The sequence below is a fragment of the Thunnus thynnus genome, chromosome 23, assembly GCF_963924715.1.
Source record: "Thunnus thynnus chromosome 23, fThuThy2.1, whole genome shotgun sequence".
NCBI classification, from domain to species: Eukaryota; Metazoa; Chordata; class Actinopteri; order Scombriformes; family Scombridae; genus Thunnus; species Thunnus thynnus.
The window spans coordinates 15,622,275-15,631,800 of record NC_089539.1 but is presented as its reverse complement, the minus strand read 5'-3'; the positions used below and the strand labels follow the sequence as shown (position 1 = coordinate 15,631,800).

The following is a 9,526-nucleotide window of genomic DNA, read 5'->3' as shown; positions in this document are numbered from 1 at the left end:
TGCAAGTCATCACCATCATCCTACCCAAGTGGTTTTTGTGCCTAAACCTAACCAGACCTTAACCACAGTGTTGTCACACCATAAAATATAATTATTTTCTAACAAGCATGTCAAAATACACTAAGACATTCAGGGCAAAAGACAACAGAGGTAGTGTGGTGTATTTTCATTAAATGTCATTGGTGTGCTTAAAGACAATATTAAGCTATGCAGATTGATTTTATAAGTTTATAAGCAATAAGGGCTAGTGGGATACAATTTGTATTGGTGTAGTTATAATCTCATGAACCATATTTAATCACACTGTACGTATAGAGGCACAGTAGAAGAATCATAATCATACACTGGAGAAATTTGAGTGTGTTTGTATTACATGTCACTTTGCTGGGGTCTGCATTAAAGTCTTCACCTTTTAAAAAAATACCCTCTGGAGGAGATCAAGAAATAAGGGTGTAAAATGACTAGAAAAACTTATAAAAATAAAAGGCCAGAAGACAACTTGGCAATAATGGTGTAAAATGATTCCCAATACTTATATATAAAAATTGGATATAATCAGGCAGAATTATGTATGCCAGTATATATCCTGAAACAGCTCAAAAACCTGGTTTGAAGAGTTTTGACCAACAACAAGTGACAGAGATAAAAGTAACATAATAATTGGTCAAAAATTAGGGAGGGTGGATGATAAGGTGTCGCCTAAGCCGACCCAAGGACATAAAAACAGATGCCCCAAAGGAAAACCTTTGGAGCGATTTGGTTCTTTGTAAAAAGTGCTATTTTGCTCTCCTTTTTTTGCCGGCAATAAAAGAACACTTTGCTGTTCGGACCTCTGACTCCCTTTTTATTGAGAGTTTTTTTGCTCTGATACATTTTTCTGCAACAATTCGACACAACAGTAGCCTAATCGGAACCAGATCTGTTAAACTGAGCAATATGTTAACAGAGTTAACTACAGAGGAAAGTAGTAAGGCCAGCAGTCACTGAACTCCAACAACTCCAGTGTGTACAGTATTTTTGGAGCAATGGGCATTTGTTTTCGGGATAACGGGCCATCAGACTAATGGGCAGTCTCCAGCAACTTCAGCCAAACTTACGTTATAGTATTACATTTGTCAAACTCATCACTTATTAGTCATTCTCAAATTAGTTTTGCGTAAAAGTGAAGCATGCTGTTTGAATTTTAATAAACAAAAACTTTCTTTTTAAATTTTAAAATGTATTAGTATTTATAATATTAATACTACTAGCTCTACCCTGAAATACAAGAACAATATTGTTTCTTTGGATGGTAAGGGTGCTCACTTTTTGCCTGGGATCATTGACTGTATATAAATATGGAAGTCATGACAGCTCCCCAAAAGTGAAGCCAAAACATCTTGATCACTCCCTGGTGGCTGGCTTCAGTAAAGGTCATAAGTCCCGCCCCCTCCATGTTAGTGTATGGGACATGAGCCAAACTAAAAAATCACAGTTCACATCAAATAAATTTTTCCCAAAGATGGTTTCTGTCATTTTAGATAGTTCTTATCATGTTGATGTTTGTCAAAGTGATTTTTCTGATAAGTTTGTTTTTAATTAGTTATTTGACAATATAAAAAGGGGGTCTGATGTCATGATTGACAGCTGTGACAGCCGCTCTCAAACCTGGCCAGACTCTACTGCACAGACTCTTGGCTCCACTTTTGGATAGCGATGGGAAGTGGAGATGTGTCGGCCATATTTATATACAGTCAATGCCTGGGATATGTAGCTTTGGCTTCAGTCCTTTAGCATTATGTCATGTATGTAGCCATCATGTGATATATAAGGCCTTTCCAGCTTTAAACCGAGTTGGCCGTGAGCATTCAAAAGTCGACTGGCAATGGTGTTTTCAGCTCACTCATTGAGTTTTAATGTTAGCAAGCGCTTACACTAGCTAGCTACCCTAATAAAAGCTAAGTCATTCTTTCAGCCTTTTGTTTACTTATTAGTGAAATTAAAGTTTCAAAAATTACTGTGAATTTGAAGTTGTAAATCTTCCACCGTTATTCTCAAATTATTTTCTATAGTAACGGTGATATAATTTTCAACCAACTCAGTGAGTTTAGCGTTAGCAATAGCTTACACTGACTAGCTATACATAATAAGTATTTGCTAGCCACCATCATCTTTTCAGCCAACAAAATCCATCATTGGTGGCTATAAATCAGAATCCTGCTTTTGTGCACTTCTTTGTGAAATTTGTTTCTATAGTAACTGCAAATTTGAAGTTGTAAATCTGCCACTGCTATCATTGTAAGCTGCAAGAACAGAAAGCTTTACAGAGAATTGAGCCTAAGATTTGTACTAATGCCAAAGCCTCTATATCACTGCCTCATCCTAATGCTTTAAATAGCATTAAGTCAAGACAGTTTGACGGATGGAGAGTAGCATTAAAATCAATGCATGTATTCAGAGACATGCACACAAGATGACTGAGGATACCACTTGTTCAAAGACACTCAGAGCCCATAAAAGACCATGAGGAAAACAGACTTCCACAAGAGACTGCCTGTACTCATGACACAATGAGCACTCTGTGAGCTGCATGTTGCCCTCTGGTGTCAAAGTAAAAACAAAACAAAAAGCACATAATGTTAAAGTCTGCCATCAAGTGGTACATAAGAGAACAACCTCCCAAGTGGTTCTGCTGACAAATGAACAATTACTTTAATATGCTTGTGATACATAATTAACTCATTGCAAGTTTGTCGTTATCCTAATGGCTTCATTTTGAATTTGTTTGCAATATTATAGTATTTTATTATATTTCCACAAGATGATTGGTGTGGAAGGATTGTGGGCATTATGCTTTTGATTCACTTACTTTACTTACTTGCTTTATTAGAAAATAGATCACAGAGGATGCTGCTTTGTGTGGTTTAACTATTTGACCTACAACAGATGTATGATTTTTTCACCATGAAATGAGTATTGTTTGATAGTATCTTCTTCTGCATGAACAAATCAAACCTGTTGCCGCTGACAATCGTAAGACAAACTGGACCCTTTTAGTGCATGTAAAGATAAACAAAGAAGATGGACTCCATCCTAATAAAGGTTTCTCTCCTGGATGAGATAATGCTTATCAGTTGAAAAGGTCAATGTGCTTTTCAAACCACTTATCATTTCAGTGGCCATTACTGTATAAAAAGCGCTTTGTTCCATTTGTAGGGAAGTGCAGTAAACGCCCATTCATATCTCTTCTGACTGTTCAATTCAGACTGAGGACTCTTGGTTGCAGCATTTGGTGATAAGGTTGCAGGATTATGGGGTAGAAAAGGTCATAACCACCCAGTAGATAAAGACAATTATCTTCTCTTTACCTGTGTAATTTTAGAGCTCTAAGAATTGGGATTTGCTGCTCAGGTTAAGTTGATGCCACTGAACCATGTGAGGTAAAACAAAAAAAGAGAATGACCGGTACTCAATTGCTCTGCTTCAACATAATTGAACATTGTTTTATTCCAAAATGGCAAATAATTGAAGATTTAACAAGACAATACATGACAAATACAATTACATACGATTATGCAACGGTGGCTGGGTGAGATGGTGATTGATGACTGACAACAGCTGTGCCATGAAAAGTGACATTAAGGTATGAAAGTGTCACTACAATAAGGCTTGTTACTGTGAAAACAGCAATGATGAAATGCAATATAATAATATAGAGTTGTACTTTTTTATCATTATCATTGATTGGTTTGTTTATGTATTTCACTGTATTTATTTGTACAATTATTTATTTCATAATGTCTAATAATCATAATCATCTAATAAGTACAATTTTGAGATACTTGCAATTCACCAAAATAGAAAAACACATCTATTTTGTGAGACAGGTGAGTAGGAGAGGGATGAATGTTTCAAAAGTTGCAAACAAACTCTCACTGTCTTACTTGCAATGATACATTTATTTGCAACGTTTCGGTGCTGGACCTTCATCTGCCAGTGTTTTATTTTTATGGCTCCATGTATGATATTGGATGCTGTCATATAGTAAATTGATATTTGGTATTTATGCACGGTATCTATTGCACGTGAGGATTGTGATTGCTTACAGGCTTACAGCCACTTCCTATTTAAGTTATAGCTTTTACTGGGGGGAATGTGCAATATCTTGGCGTAGGGTGTCGTGTAATATTCTTGGTGGGTATGTTCTGGTATATACGGATCTGTGTGTGATACTGCATGATAACTGTGTAGTAGATTGTCTATGTATATGGGTTGTATTGTATATTGTATTGTATTGTATATGGAGAGGCTGTGTGTTGCTATGTTCTCTCAAATGTCCGAGACGAATTTCTCCCAAGGGAGACAATAAAGGCTAATCTAATCTAAATCTAATTTAATATTGGTATTTTAATATTAAAATGCTCACTCATTAATTCATAAATAGTAATGATCCAATGATAATATAATAATATAAAACTGGATGAATGTTGCCACTCTGCATGATGAGTACATTCAATACATATATTCCTAATTGAACCTTTACAGAAAGTCCCCTCCTACACAAAAAAATATGTTTTGCTTATTGTTTGCATGTTTGACCTTCACTGTGCAGAATGATATACATGCAGAATTTGACAGAATACCTCCCTTTAAATCTGAGTGTAAGACATGTACTGTATGTACAAGCATGATTTTGTGATACGGAACTAGTTTGAAAGCTGATCACGGTCCAATATGCAATTTACATAAGTGTGTTGTTGAAACGTAAAACACCCAGTGCACATACACTGTGACGGTGAAGTAGTAGACATCTTGGGTCTAGTTAAACTTTGATATGAAAATATTTGCATAATCATAGATTCTGGATTTTTCAGTGAGGGAGAAGGAATAGATTAGAGCAGCAGTTCCCTAGCTTTTTGGCCTGTGACCCCTTAAAATAAAGCAAAGTCTTCCTGGAACCCCTCATCACATGTTGCACGATCTACCAGTCAACTAAAAGAGGACTTATTTTGTTTCATTTGAATCACTTTTAGAGGCTTGAAGAGATAAAATACAGTAATTCACAAGAAATAAAGCAAAAACTAGAGGAAAGCTTGAAAAAAAAAATATTTTTTATTTTTCTGTGCCTTATCCTGTCTTATTATCTCATGACCCCTTAGATTAATCCAGCAACCCTTCATAGGGGTCCCAACACCTGGTGGAGAACCACTGGATAAGAGCAGCAACAATTAGTCGATTAATCAACTGATCAACTAATCAACTATTTTGATAATAATTTGTAGTCATTTTCTAAGAAAAAAAATTCCAAATAATCCAGTTCCAGCTTCTCAAATGTGAATATTTGAATATCTTTGGGTTGTGGACTGTTCGTGGGGACAAAAGAAGACATTTGAGTACATCATCTTGAGCTTTGGGAAACAGTGATTGACATGTTTCACCATTTTCTGACATTTTATAGACCAAACAACCAGTTGATTAATCGAGAAAATAATCGACAGATTAATCGATACTGAAAATATCTGTTAGCTGCAGGCCTAGAGTATATGTAATTTTAATCATTTTTAAGTAGATAATTGAACTTTTTTGAGGAACACCCATATCAGACATAAATTATTATTCAAAACAGAGTATGTATAATGTTTAGATTCAGAACTATCGCTTGTTATTGATTATTGATTATTTTTACCCGGTGGTGTTGCTATTTTAAATGGAAGTGACAAATGGACTACATTTACAAAATATTTCCATGTGTTCATTTGAAATTGACTGTGTTGTACTGTTGTATCGATGAAGGTTTGTGTCTCTCTCTTTTTTAACAAATATACAACAAGTTTTATGTGTACAACCTGAGTCTACAATCACACACATGCCATGGGGACTAACGGTTGTAATAAAAAGAAGGGGAAAAAGAAAAATTAAGTAGTTAAATATCTTATAAAGCTTACAGTTTGTTTTTTTTTGTTTGTACATTCGGATATTGAAGAAATGTATTGTTTAATATAGACAGTCAGCTCTGAAAAGTTTGGCTTTTGGCTTAAGAATTTGGATTTGTGAATATAAAATGTGATCATAATAGTAAGCAAATTAATTAAATTTAAAACTTATATTTAATTTCATTCATATTGATTTATAAGGACAACGCACATTAATCAACATTTCTATAAATGTACCGGCTGGCTAATTTTCAGCTGCAGTCGTTTGGCGAGATGTTTTGAAACCTATAAAGTGATAAAATATTCAGTTAATCCAAACAATACATTTTTATGTATAAAGTAAGAAGTAAAGTGTGGATAAAGGTTTCGTATGTCTCATTCCACACCAGCAGGTGGCAGCAGCGTCCCGCCCTTAGTTTCCGAACGCAAAGCATTGTGGGTATTTTCTCTATTAAATAGCGACGTCAGCCCAACGTTCAAACTGACATTATCTCGGAGTCGACATCGTGTGAGACGTGCAAATTTAGCTGCGAGTATTTACGAAATAACTTCCACTTTCCAGACTTTTTTTTATTCGAAAGGTCATTTTTGTTAGAAAAAGCTTTTGTTTGAACTGTTTTTGAATTGAGAAGAAGACAACTGTTAACTTATTTAAGTTAACTCCAAAGAGAAGAAATCCGTCAAGTCGTTGACTCTTAAGTCGACTTTTTCAGTTATTTTTTTGTCGGAGATGTGTTTGGAAACAATGGATACCAGATCGAAACACATGAACACCAACTATCTACGGAGAACCATGATGAAGCCTGCAGCTAAGCTAAGGTGGAGGCTGCTACGTGTGTCCGCAGAGGAGGACGAGGCCCTCAGGCCCTGTCGAGCCGTCGCGGTGAAGGCGACCATCCGAAAATACCTCCGCCGGGAACAGAAGCGGGCCCAGCTGGCTAAAATCGCCAAAGCCCTGGGAGAGATGGGCAAGAAAGAGAAAATGGAGTCCGTGTATGAGGAAGAAAAGCACCGTCATTCACCAGGAGCAATGGCGCCGGAAAACACCACGCAGTACCTGATGAGTAATGTGTATGAAGACATGTCTGACAGCAGCTTTCAGTCACATCCAGCTTCACATGAAACATCATCACAGCTGTACGGCGAGTCCCTTTCGCCAAGGAGTGTGTATACTGCATTAGATTCCTGTTATGAGAGCTGTCTTGCCTTTCAACAGAGAGACTTTGAGGAAGCCTTTGACCTGTGCTGGTAACCGGGATGAACTGGTTTACGTGGCCTTGTGAGACCGCTCTGGCTTCCTGTTTTCAAGGAGGGACTTTCCGATAAGACTAAATGCAAAGGTGTGACGAGTTGCATGTAATTATTATACCAGAGTGTGAAACTGCATTACTTGTATAAAATGTTTTTTATGGTATGTGTACACCCCTGGTTATGTAACTTGATTGTCGCATGATTCATGGTTGGGCTTTATTTGTCTCACAGCGGCGCTCTGGACGCTCCCCGCCCAGTAGGGAGCGCTCCTGAACCCTGCGTTGCGCCCCCGCCCCCCCACCAGAGGAACGAACCAAACGCACCTCAGCTCTGGCCTGGCCACGGATTGTGAAATCCAGGTAAAAACCCGGGCAGGTATTGTTGTACTGCATTGTCGTTGATGGCAATAGTGGTTAGAATTTGATGTGATGTTGGGCTGAAAAACAAGTGCTTTCCACAGTCACTGTTGTCTGAGCGTTTTCCAGGTTTCACCCCTGCCAGGACAAATGGCTCGGCTGTGAGATGCACAGGCGCAAGAGACCAAGGAGGTCGGTCTTCACGTGACTGACAGAAGGTGACATTTTTAATGCCCATTGGTTACTTTGACTGTTTCGAAGAGGATTGAAGTCCTGATGATGTCATATGTTAATCTTTGTGGTAAATTTGTCCTTTTTTTAAGTACCAAAGTGTAAGATCAGTGACTAATGCTGATTGTGGAGGTTGATGGATAACTTGTTCAATAAAGATGCTTTGTGTGAAATGTTAAACTTTTCTTATTGTGTTATTTGGGTTTAACTTGCAGTTTCATATCGCAAGATGAGTTTGAATATAGTGTTACCATACACAGGGGAAGACTTTCTAAGACAAAGGTAAATCCAAGAGGTTTTGACATAATACAGGGTAGAAGAGCAGATGTGTAATGAAAAATTTTACATCTATAATCATTTTCTTTGGGTACCCCCACAAAAAATTTAAAAATAAAATTTTGATTCAATGCCCCCACACTTGTTTTCAATTTGCTACTTGGTGCTGTAGTTTCCTATAATTACACTTCCAATTAATCTCAGTAGATAGCTAGCATAACTTAATATTTTAGCAGACCAGGTCAGCTGAAAATGTGAGGTTTGTCTGCAGGCAAGTATAGGCTACAGTACAACAAGAAACCTTTATTCCATTAAGTAATGACTTTGAGTTATTCTTTTGATATTATCAACTTAAGTCAACACAACTAAAACTCTGAAGTATTTGACTCAGAAATTTATTTTCTACGACACTTCTTTGGAAAGTATTAGAGGTATGGGGCCTACAAATTACCCTTTTTATTCATGACATGTCCATGAATTTATATGATGTCAAGATATAAAGTTTAAATCAATTGCGGTTCTTTCCCAGTGTGTTTATTTTACCCAAATTGTCCTTTCTGGACTGTGTGGTCACATGAATGACTGAATGTTTAACTTGTTACATCAGCAGAACTTTATCGTTGGTAGTACATGGATTTTGGTAACTTCACATAATCCCAGTATAAATGCACACAGCTTTAATCTGAATAGAGGTCTAATCATGATTGTGAAAATATCTTAGTGACAGGACCTTTAAGAAAGGTCAATTCATAGGAGTAAAGATTTAATACTAAGATACTTTGTTTTATTCTCTATGTACCTCTACCTACTCCATCACGAACTGTCTTATTACAAAGTGCTCATGTACTCATACTAAAAGTTCAGGTGATCAAAGGGTCACATCAATGAGGACTGTTATTTGCACTAAACTAGACTATTACTGACACGATTTGAAGAAAGATGTGAGACCTCAAAGTGTTGCAAACCCCTCTGTCAACTCCTGCCACACACACAACCGTGCTGACCCACAAAAAATTTCAAATATCCCTTTAACACAACCTCATACCCCCCTGTTGCTGCTGCGATCTGGTAAGGCATTTACCCAAAATAGAGCAGCAACTTTTAAAGCTACCACATGGTGGCAGTAGTGTCCAACAAACCTGAAGAGCAGAGAGGCGAGAACTCATGCAGGTCATTCAGAGTTGATGCCAGAGGGAGAGGTGTTGATTATTGGTGGTCTACTTTTAGATCATGTCGCATGGCATTTGCTTCAGCGAGGGACATGCTGTTGCACTTTTTTAGATGAAGTCTTATAGCAGCAGGCTGGCAGGGACAAACAACTCAGGTTACTTCCTAGTGTGGCAGCTGAATGAGATGAAAACCTTTCAGTATTCCAAAGGCAACCCCTTGCTGCTTTAATTACTGTATGGAGCTAACTTGATATATATCTGAAGAGGGGAGTATAATGGAGAAACTATCTTGGCTTCTTAGAGGAGCTCTTACAGCCGCACAATAAAAGTT

At 37.3% G+C, this 9,526-nt stretch overlaps 1 long non-coding RNA gene across 1 annotated transcript; it reads left to right on the top strand.

Annotated features, from left to right (window-relative positions):
* The first annotated feature begins 6,361 nt into the window (after positions 1 to 6,361).
* LOC137176161 (uncharacterized) lies at positions 6,362 to 7,930 on the top strand. Its single transcript, XR_010925814.1, has 2 exons — positions 6,362 to 7,252; positions 7,395 to 7,930. It is a non-coding gene; the product is annotated as an uncharacterized lncRNA (long non-coding RNA).
* Positions 7,931 to 9,526: the final 1,596 nt, after the last annotated feature.